General features: G+C 37.6%; 1 long non-coding RNA gene across 1 annotated transcript in view; it reads left to right on the forward strand.

Annotated features, from left to right (window-relative positions):
- The first annotated feature begins 2,991 nt into the window (after positions 1 to 2,991).
- Positions 2,992 to 26,311, forward strand: part of LOC117076812 — a 36,044-nt gene continuing 12,724 nt past the window's right edge. Inside the window, exons 1-2 of the long non-coding RNA XR_004434480.1 lie at positions 2,992 to 3,518; positions 5,684 to 5,866. This is a non-coding gene — a long non-coding RNA (uncharacterized LOC117076812). The remainder of the gene's footprint in view (positions 3,519 to 5,683; positions 5,867 to 26,311) is intronic.

Genomic DNA, 26,311 nt, shown 5'->3' on the forward strand with positions numbered 1-26,311 from the left:
TCTTTTAGAAGTGATGGCCACACCACCTTTGATATGATCTATGCCTCCGATTGCATTTATTGGACATGCCTTTGACTTGTTTGGCCCCCAGTACTTGTATTAAATTGAATCTTTTATTGAAGTTGGAGAGCACTTTTATTTTCCAACCAAGTTCTAGATTTTTCTGAGCTTTCTATATTATCTTCCAATTTTTGTTTATAAAACAAATTTTCTGTTTTCCTCTGAGTTTGTCCTTTTTTAAAAAAATTAAAAATTATTCTTTATCAAATGCAGCTAGTAGGAGCCAGCTGATGCGTTCAACAAGATCATTAGGCATATTTCCTATTTCCCGGTTTATTATAGGCAATACTTTTAACAAATGTTTGACCATTACATAAGACATGTCTCCGTTTTTTCAATATCCTTTAATAAGATTTAATCTAAATTGCTGATGTCCTATAACAGTTGTTTTGTCCCCTACTAGCCTTACACTCAATGTTACATATTTTCAATTTTTGCTGTGACAATACCCCACTTCTGGATACTAATGTTGTCACTGATGTCTGCATTCCTCACAGTGCCTTGTAAAAAAACACTGCAAAGCTCGGTAGCATCCAATAAGAGGCTTTTATTTCTCACTTACATCTCTGTGGTTTGGTTAGGATATAAATGTGTAAGTTAAGCTCAGCTTGGTTGGCTCTAGGCCGTGGGTTTCTGTCTTAATTATTCTTCGGTAACCAATGGACTTTCTGGGGCATGATCCTCTCATGATGGTGGCACACACACTGAACACAAGCTCAAATACACGAGCATATTTCAGTTCTCTGCCAAATCATGTCTACTGTCACGCCATTGGCCAAGCAAGTCATATGACAATACCAAATGTGCTACCTCTTGTAGGAAGAAATGCAAAATAATATGACACAGGGCGTGGAGAAAGAAAGCAGTAAATAAATGGGGAAAACAATTTTGTCTAACATAGAAGACAACATTGCTAACATATCTTCAAGTAGAAATGATAGAAACTGGATGATCATTCAGTCCCTTGGACTCCAGAACTGTCTCAACAGGAGAATTACTAAATTGATCCTGTTCCAGAAAGACATCTTGCCTATGCCTATCCAGGCTATGGATGGCCGTGGAAGACAGTGAACAAGGGCTATTCTTCCAGACAGCAAAGATTCCTCAGAAAACTAAAAATCGAGCTATCATGTGATTTAGCAATCTCACTGCTAGGTATATACCCGAAAGAAAGGAAATGAGTATATCAAAGAGATATCTGCACTCTCATGTTTGTTGCAGCTCTGTTTTCAATAGCTAAGATTTGGAAGCAACCTCAGTGTCCATCAACAGATGAACGGATAAAGAAAATGTGCAACACATACACAATGGAAAACTATTCAGCAATAAAACTGAGTAAGACTCTGTTATTTGCAACAACATGGATGGAACTGGAGATCATTATGTTAAGTGAAATAAGCCAGGCCCAGAAAGACAAACATCTGTGGTCACTTATTTGTGAGATCTAAAAATCAAAAGAACTGAAATCATGGACATAGGGAGTAAAAGTTATGGTTACCAGAGTCTGGGAAGGATAGTAGGTGGGGAGGCCTAGAGTGGTGGTGGGGATGGCTAATGGGTACACAAACATATTGGCAGTTAGAAATAATGAATAAGATCTACTATTTGATAGCACAATAGGGTGACTATAGTCAATAATAACTTAATTATACATTTTAAAATAACTTAAAGATAAATTGGATTGTTTGTAACTCAAAGGATAAATGCTTGAAGGGATGGATACCCCATTCTCCATGACATGCTTATTTCACATTGCATGTCTGTCTCAAAGCATCCCATGTACCCCATAAATATATACTCCTACTATGTACCCACAAAAGTTTTTGGAGCAAGTTCACAAAATGTCAGCTGGTTACAGATATACATTGTTAAATATAATTTATTATTAGAAAAGATTAATAATCAGAAATAAATTTTTTCCAATTGTCTAATCCCTGTGAGGCAACTAGTACATAATTTTTGTGATATAATTTGATGTGTTACTAGTTATTCAGTCATTGAAGCAACATACTATTTTCCCTTAATATTTAGTAGATTGAGTTCATGTCTTGCAGAGTTAACCTTTTAAATGTATTGCAGGTATTATACATTCTTCATCATACACTTTTGCTTCCAACATTTTAACTGATGATAAATTTGTCTAGTTCACAAATCATTAAGATGGAATTTTAATGTAGTACAGGTGAGCATCTCTAAATCAGAAAATCTGAAATTCAGAGTCCTCAAGTCTGAAACTTTTTGAGCATTGATATGACATCGCAAGTGGAAAAATTCATACCTGACCTCTTGTGACTGTCACAGTCAAAATGCAGTCAAAAATTTGTTTCATGAACAAAATTACTTAAGATATTGTATAAAATTACCTTCGGGCGATGGATTATATCTAAAGTATATATGATAAATAAATGGGTTTTGTTTTTGGACTTGGATTTCATCCCCAAGATATCACATTATGGACTGTATATGCAAATATTTCAAAATCTGAAAAAAATCCAAAATCTAGAATCTGATCTCTATTTTATATAAGAAATACTAAACCTGTACTTACAATTAGCATAATTGCCAAAGGCAAATGAGAAAATTAAATATAGGGTTTATTTATTTTAGTAGTTTATGTATTTTCTTAGGTTTTTTTTAATTAAAAATATTTTTCCAGTTATAAGATTTACATGAAGGGAAACAGAATAATTTAAATGTATCAACTCTAACCACAGATCTTTTCAAGTTAATTAATTTTATGTTATAAGAAGCTGTCGCAATATTTTGGTGTAAGTCATCTTACCTTTGCTATGACATGATGGAAAATATAATTTTTTAATCCTGACACAACCTGTGCCTGTATATTATTGCAGGGACCAATCAGTGCTTTGTTACTTAATCATAGTGCTAAATGTGATGTTAGATTGCTTTCTTTTCTTTTTTTTTTTTTTTAAGGACACAAGGGGTTTTATTAAGGGCTTACATACACGGGAAAGAGTCCAGTAGTGGCAGGTTGGACAGGAGAACCGCAATTGTTTGCAAAAGGCACATAGTTTACATAGTATTTTCACTTAGTACCCTCCCCCTAACAATCTCCACCTGGCAACCTTCATTTACGCCAAAACGAAGGGCCTCAATTTCCTGTACGCGTTCCACAGGAAGGGCCAGGGGCTCAGATGTTTCTCATAAATAAGGAATGACTCTGGGTTGGCCACTCCTGGATTCCGTAGCTCGGAACTGCCTTCAGCTGCGTCTGCCATACAGGGTCATTCTCAGGGTAGACTTGCGGGGGCGGGTATGCCTCGCTGTCAGGTGCGTCCACTATACAATTCCATATGTTAACGCCAGCGATGTGCGTACCAAACTAATTGCCCCAAGACAATGTTTCATAGAGCCACGGAGATTTCTGCCCTGACCAGAGCTGCGGGAATTACAGATAGAAGGGGCCAAGGCCACCACTTGAGTCCGCTTCTTGAAAGGTACTATTGGGGCTTCAGACCTGGGAACACCCTTCCCCTCCTCCATCTCTTCATCTCTGCCTTTCTCCCGCTTTTTTTTTTTTTTTTTTTTTTTTTAGACGGAGCCTCACTCTGTCGCCCAGGCTGGAGTGCAGTGGGGCATTCTGGGCTCACTGCAAGCTCCGCCTTCCGGGTTCCCGCCATTCTCCTGCCTCAGCCTCTTGAGTAGCTGGAACTACAGGCTTTCTTAATAGCCATGTTGTTGTATCTAAGTAGGATCCTTGCAAAAATTTCTGCTTCTGCTTTAAAAACAAGCTGTGTTTGACTTCCGACATGACTATTCATTAATAAGAAGAATAATAACTATAATTTAGAGTCCTAGATTCAAAATCACAGGCCAAAAATGTCAGGCATGGAAAAAAAGTGACTTCGTGTTTTTAGGGAAACTACCTAATTTTAGTCAATTCTGGGTAAACCTGGTCATTTCAGATTTATATTGTGTTTCCTTTAGTTCCTACACCCAGACAGGTTTTTAAGATCTGTTGATCTAAGATAGCTTCATGGCATTATGCGGGTAAGAAGTTTAATTATTAGCCATTGATACAGCTCCAGTTAGCATGCATTGAGATACTTCTGTTCACTACCGGCCTCTGGATATATGGCCCAGATGGACTTGGTTGTTTCCCTTGCCATAATTGTGAGATGCCTCTATGCTATAGGCACTTTCTCCCTTTTAACTTACTTCCTATACTTTCCTCCAAAAATCGGGGAAGTTTGATTGTTCCCTAAAACGACTCTGTGCCCCCAGGGTGTTCATTGGGAGAACCCCTCCGCCTTCTGTCCCCAGCCTTCCAAACAGCTTTTCCAGGAGGCACTTTGCTTTACTGCTTCCTGTGATAATAACACTGGGACCACAGCGAAAGTGCTGCGTCCCAAACGTCCAGAGGTGAAGCAGGCACTCATTCCCTTTAAACTCAGCTTTCTAAAGACTTTAGTTGACCACTGACACTTTGCTTGCCCTCCAAATTCTTTTCCTACTCAATCTCAATGTAAGAAACTCTCTCTCAGGTGAGATACACTGGTACAGTGTAAGCATTGTTCCAAACCTGTCTGTCTGATACCAGGTTGTGATTTTATTAGTTTACGTTGCAGTCCAATAATGCGATGCCTTTGCTTGGTCTACTATGCCAAGTTGTCCTTAGGACAGTATTTACCCTAGCATGAACAGTGGATGGAGAATTGTTAGAAATAAAGCAATAGGTGCTTCTAAAAAGATCTGGTGCCTAGTGATCCCTGTGCACAGGGCGCTGTGCTACTGCATTTGTTCCCTCACTTACTATTCACAACCACACTATATGCACTGTAATTAGTTTTGTAGATTTCTGCTTCCTCCATCAAACTTTTAATCTTACAAATGTGGGAAGGTTTAATTTATTTATCTTTGGACCTCAGAAACTTACACCCAGGTCTGGCAATTAGAAGATGCAAAATACATGTTAAATGAGCAGAAAACTACCAAAGTAGTTCTCAGGACTAAAATTGGATGTTAATGTCAACAGAGCTTATGAGCATTGGTTTAAGAAGAACAATGACTAGGCCATTTTTTTTTCTCATAAGGTAGAAAGAAAAAGGTTTATTTTTTAATTGGAAAAAGAAGAAAAACATAACCTGTTTTTAGTTTATGCTGCATTAATTTATAACTCTGAGTTTCAGTTTGATGTTAAAACATTTACATATTATGATTATATGTGTGTATTGTTTCTCTCACTATTGTTTAAATGTATTAAATATTTAACTAAGCTCCATTAAAAACACTATTAGATACTTGAAAATATGTAAATATCAATTGGGCATATGTCTTGTCCTTTCAATTGTAATGTCTTCTGATTTACTCAAAGCAGAATTCTAATTCGGTTACAAGTAGATCCTATAACTACATTATTCTAATGAGGTTAATAAGAAATGGATTTCAGCAGAATACTGAAATTACTAAAAGTGATATCTGCTGGTGACTTTTGAGAGCATGTAATCCAGCATGATCTGAAATACCCAGTAGGACTTATTGAGAAATTTCTCTAAATTTAATGACAAAACTGCTACTAAATGCCAGAACTCCTGGGTTTTTCCAGGACTCACTCTTCTATACCAGAAGCTTTCAAACTTTTTGTTGTTGTTGTTCTTTCTAGGGAGATCACATTTAAAAACAAGTAAAATTATACTGGTTTGGGCTGAAAGGGAGAGGACTGTTTTCGGATTGAGGAGCCTCAAAATGTCCTATGACATCCCCTGAATTGCTTCTGAAAAGTCGCATTTGGAAAATTCCTTCCCTTCACTAAAGCCGTTCCTTATGAAGGAGAATGAAATGGCAAGTATGTGGAATTCACTGGGACAAATAGATAATATATGCTACTTTAACTGCTGTTTCCCTTAATTTCAGTTATAAAATATATTCTGGAGCTTCTCAATGGTAGGAGGAGATGAAGTAAAGAAAATAATATTCTTTTAATTTCTGTTAATGATATAACCAGGAGTGGAGTTCATTACCAGCAAATTAGCAATTTTTGAGAAAAAATTTTTTTGCAAATTTTGATGTTTCCTCTACTGATTGCTTTAACCATGAGATGTGCTATTGTTTACATTGTGGCAGCTTTGATTCATCAGTGAAAATTATTTTTGGCATTTAGTTGCAAGAAAACCACCTCTACTCCATGCATTCAAAAACTCGCAATTATTTCTGAAAGAATGTAATATTGTATGTAGTGACTTGTGTGTGTGCGTGTGTTTTACTATGAATATTAGGTTGGTGCAAAAGTAGTTGCAGTTTTTGCCATTACATTCAGTGGCAAAAACCACAATTACTTTTGCACCAACCCAATTGTAATCCTGGGTTGGAATAGGGAATAGTGGAATCTTGGAATAGGGAATAGTGGGGTCAGCAGATGAACCAGGAGGCATGAGATCATTTGTTAGGCCTTAGACTCAGATTTACATCATAAAAATAGATATCTGGACCAAATTAATCTTAATCATATTAATAATGATCAATATTAATAATATTAGTGTTAATATTAATGACAATTGATAATATGTTTTTAAAAACCACTGACTTTGGGTGCCTTTATAGGTAAGCTTGTGCTGTTCTTTCTCTTCTGTGCTTTCCTGCCATTAAACTTTAGGTATGAAGCTGAAGTCAAGAAGAAAAACTTACCCCTTTTATTCTAATAAAAGAATTAAATTGTGGGGAGAAGAAAGATGTCACAGAAAAGAAATGAAGGCTTCAGACATATGTATTAAGTAATTTGAGGGGAACATGTCAGGTGACTTTACCCTTATTCACATATCAGACTCTTGGAAGAAAGATATGGCATTTTGGGTCTCCCTGCCAATATCTTTTACCCCAATTCAACCTAAGTAGTGTCTGCACCAAATGTTTTGGCTTTGAACCATGGGTAGGCAGGGAGAGGAAAGGAGTTTAATGTTACCTAATTTCTCTGGACTATTGTTAAGTGTGAGAAGGGAGTAAACTTAGATGTCTGTAAGCTGTTCTTTAGGTCTTCCACCGCAAAGAGTGAGGTGACTCCATTGCAGAGGCCGTAAAATGGTTCAGTAGTAAGCCTTGGTCCAGAGCGGAACTGAACCTGAGTCAGGCACAGAACAACTTCAGGCTCTGTGCAAGTTTAGGAAGAACACATTGTCGATTAAACTGGCTTCCTACCTGGGCCATGGATATGAGCAGAGCAAGATGAGCTCAGGTGGAAGCTGTTACTTCAGATATTTTTTTTTCATTTTCATTGTCTCTGTCTTCTGGTACTCCAATTATTTGTAGTTACACATATTGAAATTGTTCTATAGTTCTTGTATTTTTTTTTTCTTTATATTTTAGTTTGGGAAGTTTCTGTTCATCTATCTTCAAGCTCAATGGTACTTTTCTGGTGAACTCACCAAAGCACTCTTTATTTGTTACTGTGTTTTTTATTTCTAGTTTCACTTCTGATTCTTTCTTAGCATTTTCCTTTCTCAACCTTTGTAACTCACCTGTTCTTGCAAGTTGTCTTGATTTTTTCCATTAGAGTCCTTAGCATTTAATCATACTTATTTTAAATGTCAGATTTGATAGAGCCAATATCTTTGCCATATATACATCTACTTTTGATTTTTGCTTTGCCCCTTCACATGTTTTTTTTTTTTCTTGCCTATAGCATGCTCTGTCGTTTTTTGTTGAAAGCCGGTTATGATACATCAGGTAATAGGAACTGTGGCAAAAAGGTATTTAGTGTCAGGTTTTATGTTAATTTTGCTAGAAGGTGGGCTGTTTTAACCGTTGCTGTGGTTTTAGGTATCAGAGGTCTCAGTTTCCTTAAGTGACTTTTTTTGTTTTCTTAATTTCTCTTGTAATTTTTTTGAGATTCTCTTGGAGTCTGAGCTTTCTGGCTCTTTCAGCTATAATCTACTGATATTATACTGCGTCCATGTTGTTGTGATGGTAAAGTGTAGGGGGAGAAGAGGAAGTCTAGAATTATCTGATTAAGACTCATTATTTTAGTGGGTCTGTGACCTTACAACTGTTTCACAGCTTGATTTCCCCTCCCCTTAGGTAATTTAGGACATTCTAGAGTGGTTATAGTTGGCTAATTTCCTTTCCCCCACATCAGCTAAGGCTCTGGTAAATTTCTTCTCTTGCTGGGGAGGCCTTTGTTATGACTGATACTCTGGGCATATTTCAAAATGGGTTTCTTTTCTCATCCTTGCCCCAACAAAAAAAGGGATTTTTTTGCCTCTTTACTATAAGAATGCAGTGGGGTTCCTGGATGTTAAAATTATTAAAATGTGGGGGCTCCCTAAGGATGTGAACCCTGGGAGATTCTCATTCTCACACAAGTCTCCACATGCCTCTAGCAATTTGTCAAAGTTACTGTTTAAGTGTTTCTACCAATTTATGGTTCTGATGGCTTCTGGTTCTTATAAGCTGATTTAAGCTGTGATTCACTGTATTTATCTGTCTCTAAAGGTGGGTTGGGGTTTACACTGTGACCTCAGTTCCCTGATGAGTCCAATTTAAGTGGCTGATTTTGTTTGTTCAGCCTTTCCCTTGATGTAAGAGGGGAGTGATGACTACCAATATCTTTACATGTTGTAGCTAAAACCAGAATTCAATGCTATTTGTTTTTGCAAAAAATAAAAGTCTATCTTCTGCTAAGGCATTTAGTTTGGTATTACTGTTTAATATTACTCTAAATAATATTTTATTCTACTAATATTATTAAAGAATGAAAATGCAGCTGGGACTGTGTAAATCTAAGGCCTAGTCTGCAAACACCTTTGGTTACAGGTTGCTCAAAAGCAATTATAAAATGCCTATATAATAAGTCATCTAAGACTTATATATGCTTTTAGATTGAATTTAAATCTGGGGTATCTAATATATTCAAAAAATTGTAACAAACCTTACATTTAACTGAATCATTCATTGATCGTGTTGCCATTGTTTTCTATTAGTAAACATACCAAAATGCCAAACTCATTTATTTTTTCTATTTTGAATGAAAATAGGTAATTGAAAACATAGATTGACTTGAATTTTAAAGTCAACACATTGAAGTATTTAGTAATAATATAAATAATTTTTATTTGTATTAAATTATATAAACACCTGTGAAAAATCGTATTACTATGCTCGTTAATCCAATTAGAATATTTAAACATCTCTTCAGATAGTTCCTTTTTTTCTTATTTTTATTATTAAATCACTAATTCAATTATATAGATTTTTATAAGCTATCTCTGAAAAATCTTATTGTACCTATAAATAATCTAGTATTAGAGTTTTTAACTTAAGACATTTGAAGAAGTAGTCTTGGCAAAATGGTAGAGAAAGATTCTTTGTGGCATATTTGCTTTATTTTCCCTCACACTACTTTTCCTTTTTCTCACATAACTTTGTCGTTTGTGAAGTAATGAATGTGGACCTGGGTAGAAGGGTAGGTTATAATCAGTCACATTTGGTCTTGGCAAAAGATGTTCCACAAATATTCTAGAAATAATATCAATGACTTTGGGGGAGAAATACCCTTTGCTAGACTGTGATACATTACCGTTTGGGCATAGACTTTTCCACCTGTAATTGTGGACTAATTTAATGTCTTGGTATCCTAGGTACCAGATATTATCTCAGTTCATCTCAATTTTAGATGTTTGACAAACAAAAAATATAGTAACACATTTTTATGGTATCCAGTGTTTCATTTTAAAATTTTTAGATTGTGTTAAAGAATTAAATCATGCTTTTTTTGTCTTTTATTAGGGTACATTTTTTCTTATTGTAAAGGCAATATTTGCTCCTTGTAGAAACTACAAAAGTATCACTACACCAGAAGATAAAAAAATGTGACACATACCTCTACTTTCTGATATTAATCTTGGTTAAATTTTAGAAAATATTTAGATATCTTTACCTATCTGGCCATCAGGTTGTGGTTGGAATGTTATTATTTTTTTGTAATACAATTTTGTAAGGAAAAATCAGGAATGCCCATTTCCTTTTAAATACTCAAGAATTCCTTTAATTTCTTCTTGGCCTTTCCACCCATTTTACATGCAAATGTCCTAAGGAAAATTATTATCTGTTATTTAATGAAATGTTGATCAATGATTTAATAAATGCAGAAATGGTCAGAAATATTGGAGATATAACAGTGATCAAAAGTCTGTGCTTTTATAAAATGTGCATTATATTGGAAGAAGACCTACAATGAATCGGTAAATATATGCATATGGAAATTACTAGAAAATAACATGAAAGTAAAAATATATTGTTACCATCTGGAGTTTTGCATCAAGCAACAATATTATTAAATTAAGGTGAACCATTGGAGAACTGTGAACTGTTAGCCCTAACTAATCCTCTTTGTTAGTAATGAAACAACAACATTTATTGAGTATTTACAATATGCCATTATTTTAAGCATTTTACTGGGTTGAAGTCTCACAATAATTCAGTGAAATGGGTAAGTAGAGAAGTTAGACTGTTTGCTTTCAAGATCCCTGCTTAAACACCATGCCTCAGGCTCTCTGGATAGTCCACTGTGTTGAGTAATACTGTGTCTGGAATTGGTGTTCTTGGTCTCACTGACTTTAAGAACGAAGCTGTGGATCCTCGCGGTGAGTGTTACAGTTCTTAAACATGGTGTGTCCGGAGTTTGTTCCTTCAGATCTTCAGATGTGACTGGATCTTCTTCTTTCTGGTGGTTCGTGGTCTCGCTGTCAGGAGTGAAGCTGCAGACCTTTGCAGTGAGTGTTACAGCTCTTAAAGGCAGTATGGACCCAAAGAGTGAACAGCAGCAAGATTTATCGTAAAGAGCAAAAGAATAAAGCTTCCACAGAGTGGAAGGGGACCTGAGTGGGTTGCCTGGCTGGCTCCTGTGGCTTGCTTTTATTGCCTTATCTGGCCCCACCCACATCCTGCTGATTGTTCTATTTTACAGAGAGCTGATTGGTCCATTTTACAGAGAGCTGATTGGATCGTTTTGACAGGGTGCTGATTGGTGCATTTATAATCCCTGAGCTAGACATAGAGTGTGATTGGTACGTTTACAATCCTTTAGGTAGACACACAGTGTTAGACAGAAAAGTTCTCCACCTCCCCACTAGGTTAGCTAGATACAGATTACCAATTGGTGTATTTACAAACCTTGAACTAGACACAGGGTGCTGACTGGTATATTTACAATTGCTTAGCTAGACATAAAATTTCTCCAAGTCCCCACTAGACTCAGGAGCCCAGATGGCTTCCCCTAGTGGTTCCCACACCAGGGCTGTAGGTGGAGCTGCCTGCCAGTCCCCAGCTGTGCCTGCCCTCCTCAACACACGGGCGGTCGATGGGACCGGGTGCCATGGAGCAGGGAGCGGTGCCCATCAGGGAGGTTCCAGCTGCACAGGAGCCCACCACAGAGGGTGGGGGCTCAGACATGGCAGGCTGCAGGTCCTGAGCCCTGCCTCACAGGGAGGTGGCTGATGCCCAGGGAGAATTTGAGCAGGTGCATGCGGACTGGCAGTGCTGGGGGACCCAGCGCAACCTCCACAGCTGCTGGCCCTCACTGCCCTGGGCCGGTGACACCGGCCAGCTGCTCCGAGTGTGGGGCCCACCGAGCCCACACCCGCACCCACAGGAACTCTCGTTTGCTTGTGAGCATGGCACGCAGCCCCAGTTCTCGCCCACTCCTCTCCCTCCACACCTCCCCACAAGCAGAGGGAGCCACCTCCGGCCTCGGCCAGCCCAGAGAGGAGCTCCCACAGTGCCATGGCGGGCTGAAGGGCTCCTCAAGCACTGCCAGAGTGGATGCCGAGGCCAAGGAGGCGCTGAGAGCGAGGGCTGCTAGCACATAGTCACCTCTCAATACTATTCAGAAGTAATCTATTTGTATTAGAAGAAAAATTGTAAAAAGTTTAACTAATAGAAATGTAATGGAAATTTTGATAGGAATACTACTGAAGCTTAAATATAATAAAGCAAAATGGGGTGAGTATGATGTGGTCAACAAGATTTTTCTAGTAACTAAGATTCAAAAGAAGCCTATATTATTTCTGTATGTCTATTTATTTTAGAGTGGGGTTAGTGAGCTAAGTAGATTTGGGAATAAAGAGCTATGGCAAACACTTCAGCAAAGATTGAGCTGCAGTTTACCATTACCACAGTAACAACTTTCCTTGGTTTAGTGGTGGAAGCAAGTGCAGCTTTCAATTCCATGAGACTATCTTTAAGGGTAACACACTTACAGACTTAATCCTTTAAGTCATTACTACTTCCAGACGTAGACTAGATTAAAATATTTGCTCCTAAAGTCTGTATAGTATATTTTTTAAATTCCATTATCTTTCCAGAAATGTAAGGGTATTTCTCAAAGATAGTATAAAACACTGAATATGAATACAGTATGAATGTCTAAGCATTTCTTAAGCAACTTCAGAATGAATGATTTAGTCATATTTGATATTTATTTATCTAACAGTAAAACATCTATGTCTAGAATTCAAATACATTTAAAGCATTCCAAAGCCTGTAGCCATGTCAGATTCATATCATTACTATGTAGTGCAAATACTGAGGTAAATTTTTGCAGAAACATTCATGTTAAGAAAAGATTCAATGATCATCTAACTGTATTGCTTCCAATCATTTCCTAACTTAGACACCTATTAAGGAAGCGGATATCAAATTTCTCTATGAACCCTTGTTACCTATGGCAAACAAGACATTGGATGTATCTAGGGGTTACTTAATGCAAGAATACTGTTAGAAAAATGTTCAGAACAGAGAGCTCCCTTTCTCAGTGCAGCCTATTCTGTTATTCTAGTTTTTAGAAAGTTCTTCATACCATCTCACATTTCTTTATAAGTTTAAGTTAAGCATAAGTCAGATAAATAATAATGTTAGGTAGGTTGAATGATATAAGTATTCCCTTTCTTTTAAAATATTAGAATGAAAGCTGAAATGTTAAAATGAATGAAAGCTGAAATATCTTAATGGCTATGAAGGTCAATCACTTCATAATTTCTTAAACTTTTAAAATATTAGGCATGTTTTTGCATGTCCATACCCAATTAGAAGTAAGCTTTGTGGGGACATAATTCAGATGTTAATGAAAGTAAAGTCTCCATTATCAAATAAGTTTGGGAAATAAACATAATCTTGTCAATGTATCCTCCACCCAATGCTTAATAAGGCACATGAGTATGTAAAAGGCTTTGAGAGTTCATATGGACCTGAAGCCTATCTAAATTGTTTAACCCAAGATTCCAAAATGCGTGTGACCAGACAACATTGTTAAAGATATGCATAGCAATTAGCAATTGGAGAGGCATCCATTACAGTCTGGGAAATACTGCTTTAACTATCAAAACTTACTTCATTATTTGGTCTGCCCACTCTTAAGTACCAGTATTTTGACTTCAGTTGTCAGTTCTAATCAACGAGTTTAGAAATATAAACATACTATTTGAAGATATTACTTTAATTGGAAATTTCTACATTAAAAAATAGTTGAGAATGATTGGTGATTCAAAGTAGATGGAGAACAATGTCTAATTTTTGTTTTGTTAATATTATACTGTGCCAGGGTACTAAGGCTGTAATCAAGTTAAAAACAAGCCTTAGTAAGAAATTAATGAAATCTATATCTAGCTACAAGTAAGTGAATTATTTTTCCTATATGCAGTCTATTTTTGTTTTTCTTTCTAGTCTTGAGGCTATTTGACCAGCAGTGTGCAAGCAATTGTCTAACACAGGCATTTGCTTCCCTTTTGATTTCATTAGTCTATCAAGTTAGATGAAAAATTCCTCATTTTTGTAACTGTAATAATCTGTACTTAACAAAAGCATTTATCATATATTCTTTATTTACTTTTGTGAATTTACAAGTAATATACCTCCGATGAGCAGAGGAACACCAGAGCTCTTGTCTCACATTGAATTAGATAAAACAACACGGACACTAGTGGAGTGATTTTTTAAGGAGGGGAGAGTTTAATAGGCAAGAAAGAAGCAAAAAGACAGAAGGAAGAAGCTCCTGGTACAGACACGGAGTGGGGCTCCAAAGCCAAAAGAGGAGACTCTGCATTTGGAGGATACTAGCTAGTTTTACATGATGGCTGGAGGAGGCCGTGTCTGATTTCAGTTCCATGGCTCAAGGGATTGGTTTGACCAGGCATGTCATTTAGGTAGGCCCTGAAAAAACTGGCCTTCCCACCCCGGTCCTTTAATATGTAAATGCAGGGCGCCATAATGTTCTACACACGTGGGGATATGTGGGGGTGACCATGCTGTCAGGCATATGTTGGGGCAAGGGCAAGAGAACAACGGTGGGAATCTCCGTGTTGGGTGGACCCAGTTTCTAATGGTCTGCATTTGCATATCACAGGTTGCCAGTCTGGGTCCAAGAGCCAGGACTTTCATGCTAGACAAGAAATGTTTTTGGAGCTGCGGAAAAGAACCTTTCAAGGACCTCTTTTCCTCTCTCTCTCTAAAATAATTTCTTTTTTTCTTTTCTTCTCTTTCTTTTTTTTTTTTTTTTTTGTGACAGAGTCTCTCTCTGTGGCCCAGGCTGGAGTGCAGTGGCGCTATCTCAGCTCACTGCAAGCTCCGCCTCCCGGGTTCACGCCATTCTCCTGCCTCAGCCTCCCAAGTAGCTGGGACTACAGGCGCCCTGGCCACCAAGCCCAGCTCATTTTTTGTATTTTTAGTAGACATAGGTTTTCACCTTATTAGCCAGGATGATCTCGATCTCCTGACTTCGTGATCCGCCCACCTTGGCCTCCCAAAGTGCTGGAATTACACGCATGAGTCACCGCACCCGTCCTCTAAAATAATTTCTTAATAGCTCCTACCACACAATTCCTCTATTCTGACTGGATTATAAATTATTTTATTCTTTAATTAAGCAATTACAGGACTTTCGTTTTCCATACCACTTGTAATAATTTAGTGGAATGCATCACAATGTTTGCTTTTTGATGGTTATGCCTTCCAATAGACAAGTTCTTACTTTTTCAGTTTATATACAATATTATAATATTTACATTTTAAATTTAAGTGTGGGTTGTTTATATTAGAGAAGAATATGTCCATCTTTTTTCTTAATAATACAATTTTCAATCACAGTTGAGTGCTTCTGTATCCATTCCGGAACACATTTGCTTCTCTCTCACACAGAGATAGCTAAGATCATAGATTTGGTGTTTTTAATTCGTATTCACTTATTCATAGTATAACTGCCCAATAGGTTACACTTGCTCGCTGCACATAATAGAACTGGTTTATTAAGACAGGGAAATAAAGAAAGAGCTTAATACTCATAGAGAATAGAGAAAGAGCTTAATACGCATAGAACTGTCCAAAGAGCTTAATATGCATAGAACTGGCTAAAGGGGAGACCTGGAGTTTTATTATGACTTAAATCAGCCTCCTGAAAAATGTGGAAGCTAGGATTTTTCAAAGACAGTTTGGCGGGCAGGGGACTAGGGTATGGGAGCTGCTGATTGGTTGGGGATGCTGTCATAAGGATGTGGAAAATGGTCCTCCTGTGCTTAGTCAGCTTCTGGGTGGAGACCACTGAGGAGTCGCTGGTCTAGATGGGGTCATCTGGTTTTCAGAAATGCATGCAAAAGCCAGAAAAGACATCTCAAAAGGCTTTTTTTTTTTTTTTTGAGGTGTAATCTTGCTCTGTCCCCCAGGTTGGAGTGCAGTGGCATTCAAAAGGTCAATCTTAAGTTCTGTAATAGTAATGTTATTTACAGGAGTAACTGGGGAAGTTACAAATTTTGTGACTTCTATAATAATGGCTGGCAGTTGTTTAACTATGTATTCAGGCTCCTCTCATCCTCCTAAACTTGTGGTCCTTCATTAGTTTTACAATAAATTCCTCTTAAAATTAGCTTGACCTGCATCTAGGAATGGCGAAAAGTAGTTTGGAGGTTAAAGGCAAGATGGAGTTGGTTGGATCTGATCTCTTACACTGTCATAATCTTCTCACTGTTAGGATTTTTGCAAAGATGGTTTTAATAGTTTTCTATACAGGTATGGATTTCTTAATCATTATGTAAAATTAAATATATTTTATATAAATAGCATATACTGATGCATTTTTCTTCCATTTGCTATTAACACAGTATTATGCTTGTCAGATTTATTTGTTTATATGTATAGTTCTAGTTCATTGGCTTTTACTACTGTATAGTATTAAGTAGCATACATATGCTAAAATGTGTTTAACTCCTCTTGATAAACAGTAACTTTAAGCTTCTTTATCTTTTATTTTTTATTTGTGTATACATATATTCTTTTGCTATTTACAAACAATGCTGCTCTAATACTCTTGCACGTATCTCCTTGTATACATTTATGGGTTCTCTTGTTTATGTAACCACCCAACAAGTTCATCTTGCCTGCTGCCTAGACAGAGTCGATTTATCAAGACAGCAGAATTGCAATAGAGAAAGAGTAATTCATGCAAAGCTGGCTGTGTGGGAGACTGGAGTTCTAGTATTACTCAAATCAGTCTCCCTGAGAATTTGGGGACAGAGTTTCTAAAGACAATTTGGTGGGTGTGGTGCCAGTGAGAGTGCTGACTGGGTGGATTGGAGATGAAATCATAGGGAGTAAATCTGTCCTCTTGTGCTGAGTCAGTTCCTGGGTGGGGACCACAGGGGAGTTGCTGGTCTAGGTGGGGCCATCCAGTCCTCAGAAAGGCAAAAGCCTGAAAAGACATCTCAAAAGGTCAATCTTAGGTTCTACAGTGGTGATCCTATTTGCAGGAGAAATTGGGGAAGTTGCACATCTTGCGACTTCCAGAATAATGGCTGGCAATCCAGATGAGATGAGCTAGTTTATCAAATCAAATGAGCCAGTTTATTGATCTGGGTTGTGCCAGCTGACCCATTAAGTGCAGGGTCTGCAAAATATCTCAAACACTCATCTTAGGTTTTACAATAATGATGTTTTCCCTGGGAGCAATTTGGGGAGGGTCAGAATCTTGTGGCCTTGAGCTTCATGACTCCTAAATAATCTGTTCTCATCTTTTGGCTAATTTGTTAGTTCTGCAAAGGAAGTCTAGTCTCCAGGGAAGAAGGGGGTTTGTTTTGGGAAAGGGCTGTTATCGTTTTCGTTTTAGACTGTAAACTAAGTTCCTTCCAAAGTTAGTTTGATCTTTGCCCAGGAATGAACAAGGACAACTTGGAGGTTAGAAGCAAGATGGAGTTGGTTAGATCAGATCTCTTTCATTGTCTCAGTTATGATTTTGCAATGGTAGTTTCATTTATGGAGTGAAATTGTCAGGATTGTGAAGTATATATTCAATTGTACAACATATGTTTAATCTGAGACATTGTTGTTAAGTTTTTTCCTGTGTGGTTATATTTTATATTCCAAAATCTAAAATCTGTATTTGTTTTAGAAGGAAAGCATTCATAGCAGACCAAATTCAGTCCTTCCCTACTTGGGTGTACAAAGGGGAATGAATGGCATTGACCAAACAATCTTAAAAATTGCCCATGATTTTGTCTAGAAATTTTGAAAAGCAATTTAATAATATTTATTAGCTGAAATAATATGGGGAATTCCTATCTAATAGATTATATTAGCAGTATGTATTTAATCTGTATTTTTTATTATTATTAAAATAAAGATGTATGGATTTTGGGGTTGTGAATAGTCAAATTATTAATTGTATATCAGACAAAGAGTAAAACAAAGGAGGCTCCAAACCAAAATGGCTTCATCTGAGATAATTTCTCAGATATATTATTCAAAATTGCCTGTTAATCTAAAATCAAAATACAATCTAATTCAGGAGGAAGAGTACATTTCTGGAAACTGCATCTAACAATTTAATATTCCTTCAAAAAGGAGTTCTGGCTGTACCTGGTTCTTACCTGTACTGAGTTTTTTGTAAAGTTAGGCACTGGGTAAAATCTATGATTAGTGTAGTCTGCTTTGACTATTCAGTCTTTGATGTTAACACAAACCTATTTCTGCTTTTTATTTTTATTCTGGTATCTTCTGCTTATAGTGGCTTATGCCTTCTTGTATGCTATGGAATTTTTTATTGTGAAATCAGAATTGGCTAAAATTTATATGTAACAAATCAAAAAATCTGAATAGTCCTGTATGTTTTAAATAAATTAGTAATTAAATCCATTTGATTAAATCCATAATTAAAACTATGAATAAACTAATGTAAGAATAAAATACAGGCCTAGATAGATTCCCCTATGAATTGTTCCTAATATTTTAGCAAGAAATAATACCAATCTTGAAACCTCATAAGTTATAGGGAGTTTAGTCAAGTATTTATGAAGCGGCATCATTTGTCTGGGGGTAATACTTGAGGATTGTTGCTTCATGCCAAGGAAATCAAGGATGCAGACACACAAGGAGTGAGTTTAAAAGCAAAGGTTTAACAGGTGCGAGAAACGAGAAAGTTCTCTTTCCTGCAGAGAGAGAGCCTGCAGAGAGAGAGGGGCTACTGAGTGGGTCTTCTGGTCCCTGGTGAAGCAGGGAAGTTTTTACAGATGAGCTTAAGGAAGTGATATGTGATTTACATAGGGCTCAGAGGATTGGTTGGGCCAGGTGTGTTATTTACATAGTGCATGGAAAGGCTGGCTATCCCACGCTAATCTTTTATTATGCTAATGACATCCCTATCTGGCTGGCGCCATGTTGCCTACTTTTTTTAATGCACACATAGCCACAATAAAAAGAGAAGAGGGATTCCCTCCATGTTGAGCATATTTGGCCCCAGCTAGCCTTTTCCCAATGGCACAGATGCCAGCCAGCATTTACCTAGGCAAACTTCCAGCTTGCTTATTTATGTCTGCAGCTCGATTTTACAAGCTGGTCTTTGATAGAAAAGAAATAATTTGGAGGCTGCTTTTTGGTAAAAGGGAAGCTTTACTGAGGACTCTCTTACCCTCACTAACTGCCGAAAGAATTTCCTTTAACTCCTGTGTCATTCAGAATAATGTGGCTTCAGTAGTGGCGAATAGCTAGCACTCACGTACATCCTATTTAGGTCCTGATTAACAAATCTTTTTTTTTTTTTTTTTTTTTTTTTTTTGAGACGGAGTCTCGCTCTGTCGCCCAGGCTGGAGTGCAGTGGCCGGATCTCAGCTCACTGCAAGCTCCGCCTCCCGGGTTCACGCCATTCTCCTGCCTCAGCCTCCTGAGTAGCTGGGACTACAGGCGCCTGCCACCTCGCCTGGTTAGTTTTTTTGTATTTTTTTAGTAGAGACGGGTTTTCACCGTGTTAGGCAGGATGGTCTCAATCTCCTGTCCTCGTGATCCGCCCGTCTTGGCCTCCCAAAGTGCTGGGATTACAGGCTTGAGCCACCGCGCCCGGCCAATTAACAAATCTTAAAAGCAAGACCCAAATAGATAAAAATGATTTCAAATAACTTATTTACAACCCAGAAAAAAATCTTTAGGATATTTAAAGGAATTCAAAAATATGCTATAGACAACAAGGTAAGATTCTGTCTATTGTATCCAATGAAAATTACCAGAAATACAAAGCAGCAGTAAAATACAACACATAATCAGCCCTAAATCAATTGAAACCAATGCAGAACTGAAGATATTAGAAGTCGCAGACAAGGACATTTGAACTTAACATAATCGTATTCTATATATTCACAAAGTTAAGTAGATCTAGGGAAGACTGAAACCAAACTCTATCCTCTAGAGATGAAAAATCAATGCGTGAGATAAAAATACACTGGATAGAATTAATGACAGATATGATACCATACCATAAAAGATTAGTAGAGTTGAAGACATAGTAACAGAATATGTTACTATGTTACATATCCAAGATTAAATATGTAGAGAAAAGCAGAGTTTTTAAAAATGAAGACCTTTAGTGAGCTTTGACTAACTTAATATTTGTTTAATTGGGAGAGAAGAGAGTGATAGGAGGGAATAGAAAAAATATTTAAATAAATAATAAATATTTCCAAAGTGGTGAGAACTATAAATCCATTGAGCTAAGAAACTAATGAAGTCAAGCACAAGAAATGGAATCAAACTACATGAGACACATCTTAATCAAGTTGCTTAAAATCCATGATTAAAAAAATAACTTAAAAGTAACTAGAGAAAAGAGGCATATTATACAAAGAGAATAAAAATGGCAGTGATTTCTCATAATGCAAGTCAGAAGATACTTATTTAAAATGCTGAAAGAAGAAAAACTTACAGCCACATGTTCTCCAGAGCAAAAATATTTTTCAGAAACAAAGTGAAATAAAGACCACAAAAACTGAAAAAATTCACCACCAATAGTTTTGCCCTACAATAAATGTTGAGAAAATCCCTCAGGCAGGGGGAAAATAATCTCCGATGGAAATATGGCTGTATAAAAACAATTGAAGTGCACTGCCTATGGTAGCTACGTGGGAGAATATATAAGAATTTTTCAAATTACTTAAGTATTTTAAAAAGATAATCAATAGCAATAAAAATATATTGTGGGGCTTATAACATGCATAATGCATGATGTCAACATCATAAAGTCTGATAGGAAAAAGTAGAAATTAAGTTTTATAAGGTTTTCATACTGTATGTAAAACAGTGTAATAGTACATTGATATAGACCATGGTGAGTAAAAGATAAATGCAATAAACCCTAAAGCAGTCAATAAAATGACAAAACAATGACATGTAGCTAATAAACCAACAAAGGAGATAAAATGTGATCATTAAAAAAAATTCAAAAAAAAAAAAAAAGGAAAACAGATGGGACAAATAGAAAACAAATAAAATATAAATGTTCTAAAGATCCCAATTGTAAGACCTGAACTTTAAATATAAAGATACAAACACATTAGATGTAAATGGATGGATAAAGTCATACCACCCAAACACTAATGAAAAACAAGTTGGAAGGATTGTGATAATAGAGTAGCTTTTAACACAAAGGCTATTATCAGGGATTTAAAAGAGCTTTAGTAACAGATCCATGAAGAGGATATAATAATTCTAAACATGCACTTAATAGTAGAAATATTTGAAGTGAATATTACAACTTCTTGCCATAGAATTTCTTGCCCATAAATCAAGTATCAATACATTTAAATGTATTCAAGTCATACAAAGTATGTTCTCTAAACATCACGGAATTAAATTAGAAATCACTATCAGATATCTGGAATTTCTCAAATATTTAGAATTCAAGTAATATACTTGTAAACAACCTAGGGCCAAAGAAAACTCAAAAGGACCATTAGTAAGTCATTTTAAATCAATGAAAATGAAAACACAGCATATCAAAATTTGTGAGCTTTCACCATAGTGATACTTAGCATAAAAGATTAAGTACTTAGGAATAAACCTGACAAAGAATGTGGAAGTCCTGCACATTCAAACCTATAAAACATTTCTAAGAGAAAATCAGACTTAAAGGGTTTCAAAGTTTCAGTGTTTTTAAGATATCAGTTCCTCCTAAATTGATCTCTAGATTCAATACAATCTCAGTCAAAATCCCAGGAGGCTTTTGGTTAAAAAATGTTTTGAGAAATTGAAAAGTGATTAAAAAATTTGTATGGAAATGCAAAAAACCTACAATAGCCAAAACTACTTTTATTTTTTAAAAAGGACTATTATGAAAGATTAACACTGTCTGACTTTGAGGCAGGAGAATAGGGTCTGGAGGCAAGGAATATAAATCTCATTCATGCTGACTTCCTAGGACTAAATTAAATGGAAACACTTCAGCTATGACAGGAAATAGCCTCTCCATTTACATAGGGCATACACCAAGTAAATAACTTTGTAATTTAACTTCATCCTTTTCATTTGTATATGGCATAGACCAGGTAACCAGTGGAATCTTCTAGAGGGTATTTAAACTTAAGAAAATTCTGTAAACGGGCTCTGACTGCCTCCCACCCTGTGGAGTGTACTTTTGTTTTAAACAAATAAAATAAATCTCTGCTTTCGTTGCTTCATTCTTTCCTTGCTTTGTTTGTGTGATTTGTCCACTTCTTTTTGTTCAAGATACTAAGAACCTGGACACCTTACAACCAGTAACAACTTTTGTATCTATTACAAGGCTACTGTAATCAAGAGTGTTTACTGCAATCAGGATGGCCAAATAGATTAATGGGACAGAATACAGATTCCAGAAATAGACACACACACTTATGAGGGGTGACAATGTGCTGGCGGCCCTTGCTCACTCTCTGCACCTCCTCGACCTCGGCATCCACTCTGGGGTGCTTGAGGAGCCCTTCAGCCCGCAACAGCACTGTGGGAGCCCCTCTCTGGGCTGGCTGAGGCCAGAGCCCGCTCCCTCTGCTTGCAGGGAGGTGTGGAGGGAGAGGCGTGGGTGGGAACCTGGGCTGTGTGTGGCGCTCAAGGGCCAGAGCAAGTTCCTGGTGGGTGTGGGCTTGGGGGACCCCACACTCAGAGTGGCCAGTTGGCACCACTGGCCCTGGGCAGTGAGGGACTTAGCACCTGGGCCAGCAGCTGCAGAGGGTGGGCTGGGTCCCCCAACAGTGCCAGCTTGCCTGGGCTGTGCACAAATTCTTGTGGGGCCTCCACTCCCTCCCCATGGGGCAGGGCTCAGGACCTGCAGCCCGCCATGCCCAAGTCTGGAGCCTCCCCCCTGCCCCCACCCCCAGCCCCTCCAGTGTGGGCTCCTGTGCAGCCTGAGCCTCCCCTATGAATGACCGGGTCCCATCCACCGTCCAAGGGCTGAGAAGTGTGGGCTCATGTCACAGAACTGTGGCAGTGGGCTCTGCCTGTGGCCCAGGTGTGCGATCCACTAGGGGAAGCCAACTGGGCTCCTGCGTCTAGTGGGGACTTGGAGAACCTTTATGTCTAGCTAAGGGATTGTAAATACACCAATCAGTACTCTGTCTAGCTCAAGGTTTGTAAATGCACCAATCAGTACTCTGTATCTAGATAACCTAGAGAACTTTTCTGTCTAGCACTCTGTGTCTAGCTAAAGGATTGTTAACACACCAATCAGCACTCTGTGTCTAGCTCTGGGATTGTAAAGGCATCAATCAGTACTCTGTCAAAATGGACCAATCAGCTCTCTGTAAAACAGGCCAATCAGCTCTCTGTAAAACGGACCAATCAGCTCTCTGTAAAACGGACCAATCAGCTCTCTGTAAAATGGACCAATAAGCAGAATGTGGGTGGGGTCAGATAAGGGAATGAAAGCAGGCTGCCTGAGCTAGCCTGGCAACCAGCTTGGGTCACCTTCCATAGTGTGGAATCTTTGTTCTTTTGCCCTTTGAAGTAAATCTTACTGCTGCCCACTCCTTGGGTCCAGGCAGTCTTTATGAGCTGTAACACTTACCGCGAAGGTCTGTGGCTTCACTTCTGAGGCCAGCGAGACCACAAACCCACTGGGAGGAATGAACAACTCCAGACAGGAGGAAGGAACAACTCCAGATGTGCTGCCTTAAGAGCTGTAACACTCACCGTGAAGGTCTGCAGCTTCACTCCTGAAGCGTGCAAGACCATGAACCCACAGGAAGGAAGGAACTCCAAACACATCTGAACATCGGAAGGAGCAGACTCGGGACACACCATCCTTAAGAACTGTAACACCGCGAGGGTCTGCAGCTTCATTCTTGAAGTCAGTGAGAACGAGAACCCATCAATTCTGGACCCACTTATAAATGACTGGTTTGGACAAAGATGCGTAGACAGTTGACTGGAGAAAGGTACAAAGGGCCACAAAGAAAACTTGGGAATAGTAGATATTGTCACTATTTTATTGTGATTTTTCATTGGTGCATACGTATGTCAAAACATCATATTTGTTACTTTTGATTGTGGTTAAGTGATGATAAATTAAAAAAGAAATGGTGACTTTACAACAGAACAATGGAACCAGTGTGTGTGGTGGGTTAAAGACAACTGACAATTCTTTTTCACTCACCTTATTGCATTGTAAAATTTTTCATTCCTCTCCTTGATAATGGCCTCGTCTTGGAACTTTGTATCAAGTAGACTATGTCAGAAGAGATGCTCTGCCTAGTCCAAGCATAGCTTTTAAGAGAACTAGCAACCTCCACATCACATGGAGGACACGTGCTCTGGGAGAAGACAGCAACCGCATAGGTACTGCAAATTCCTTGAGGCAAACATTCAGAGAAGAGCAAACTAGCGACATGGAGAGGTTGCATAAAAGGCAGAAATACAAAAAGAGAAAAATGAGTATCCAGACCCCATCTCTTCTAGCCATCTTTGAAAAACAAAAATTAAAAAATTAACACCCACATGGGATAAAGCATTCCTAATTCCTGTATCTGATAAAAGTCTTTTAATAGAATATATAAAGAATTTCTACAAATCGACAAGAAAACAAAAACTGAATAATAAAAATGGGGGATAGAATCTTAAACAAAAACATTACACAAAAGAATATACGAATGGCTATTCAACATTATAAAAGGTACTTAATTTCATTAGTTATCAGGAAAATGCCAGGCATGCCACATTGAGATAAGACTGTACATTCAGCATAATGGTTAAAATAATGGAGATAGATTCCAAGTGTTGGAGAGGACATGGAGCAACTGAAAATCTCATACACTGCAGATAGGAGTAAAAATTGGTGTATCTATTTTGGAAATATATTTGGCATTATTCACTAAAGCTATGTGTATGCATACACAATTAGCACAGATACACAACAAAAATGTGTCCTTATGTCGGCCATCTTTCATGTGTTAGAATGTTTATAGCAGCAATATTCTCTATCATATTATAATGGAATTTGACAAATACCCGTGTAAAATAGCGTGAATAAATAGATTGTGGTATATATCACTATGAAATATTGTACTGAGATGAAAATTAATGATTTATAACTAGTAACAGTAAAGTGAATCTCAGAAATAAATATGGAATTACGAAGCAAAACAGTGAATATTCTAAAGGATTTAGAAATATTGACAAAAATGAAGCACAAGGTGAGTTCTTGTGGTGGTCTTGGAATTTCTTGATCTCTTAAATGATTTTTAAAATAATTTGCATCGCTAACCAAAGATCAGTGAGCTCTGCAGAGGCAAAGGAGCACTTTATTTTCTAAAAAAGCAATTTGCAGATTAAGGAGATGCAGCCCTGGGTGCAAAACAAAAGTGTACGCTGAAGAACCAAGGGAACATCTGCCTTAATTAAACAAGGTCAGTTGTCACCCAGGTTTTCAATCAGGTTCATTTCTGCAAATGAAAGATTCAAACTTGTTCAGTTCTGATGGGTCAAAATAGTCAAGCCTTGCTTGGGTAGTTTCCAAGCTCAAAACCAGAGGTCTCCGTCAGATGTTTCTTTCCAATGGCTGGTGGTGGGTTGGGGGTTCCCGCTGCAGACCCCAATTCTGTTCAGAATCTAGCCCCCTAGATTCTGTTCGTAGGAACTGTTCTAGAGCAGGGATGTAAAGCAGGATGCTTGTCAAGAGCGGCTTTTCCCAAGACCCCAGGATGTAACTGGTGTTTCTCACTCTGCTATGGCTGCCTGGTTCTGCTTTCAAATTTAGAGCATTCCTATTAGCCACAGGGAGTCTATCTCATCTGGAAAGTTTGAGATCTTATTTTACTGTTTATTTCATAGCATACATTAAGGTTCACTCTTTGTGCTGTGAAGTCCTGTGGTTTTTGACAAATGCATAGGGTCATGTATCCACGATTACAGTATTCTACAGAATTGTTTCACCACTGTAAGCGCCCTCCCCCCTGCACTCCTGAAATCACTGATCTATTTACAGTCACTACAATTTTGCCTTTTTCAGAATGTCAGATAATTGGAATCATACAATATATAGCCCTTTCAGATAGGGATCTTACACTTAGCAATATAAATTTAAGATTAATCTAGTATGTTGCATGGATTGATAGCTAATTCTTTTTTATTGCTGAATAGCACAAGTTTGTTTATCAATTTACCTGTTGGAAGATATTTTTGTTGCTTACTGATTTGGTGGTTATGAATAAAGCTTCATTCAATTGCAGGTTTTGGTGTGGACATAAATCTTCAAACGAGTTAGAGACTTACCCAGGAGTGCAATTGCTGGATCATATAAGATTTTGTTTAAATTTATAAGAACCTCCAAACTGTCTTCCAATGTGGCTATGCCATTTGCCTTTCACCAGCAATGAAGAACAGTTTCTATTGCTTCTAATTCTCACCAGCAATTGATATTGTCACTTTTGGAGTTTTAGCTATTCAAATAGGTTTGTAGTGGTATGCCGTTGTTTTACTTTAAATTTCTCTAATGACAAATGATATTCAGCATCTTTTTTATGTTGCTTAT

The sequence above is a fragment of the Trachypithecus francoisi genome, unplaced genomic scaffold (genome assembly GCF_009764315.1).
Source record: "Trachypithecus francoisi isolate TF-2019V2 unplaced genomic scaffold, Tfra_2.0 Lachesis_group0, whole genome shotgun sequence".
NCBI lineage: Eukaryota > Metazoa > Chordata > Mammalia > Primates > Cercopithecidae > Trachypithecus > Trachypithecus francoisi.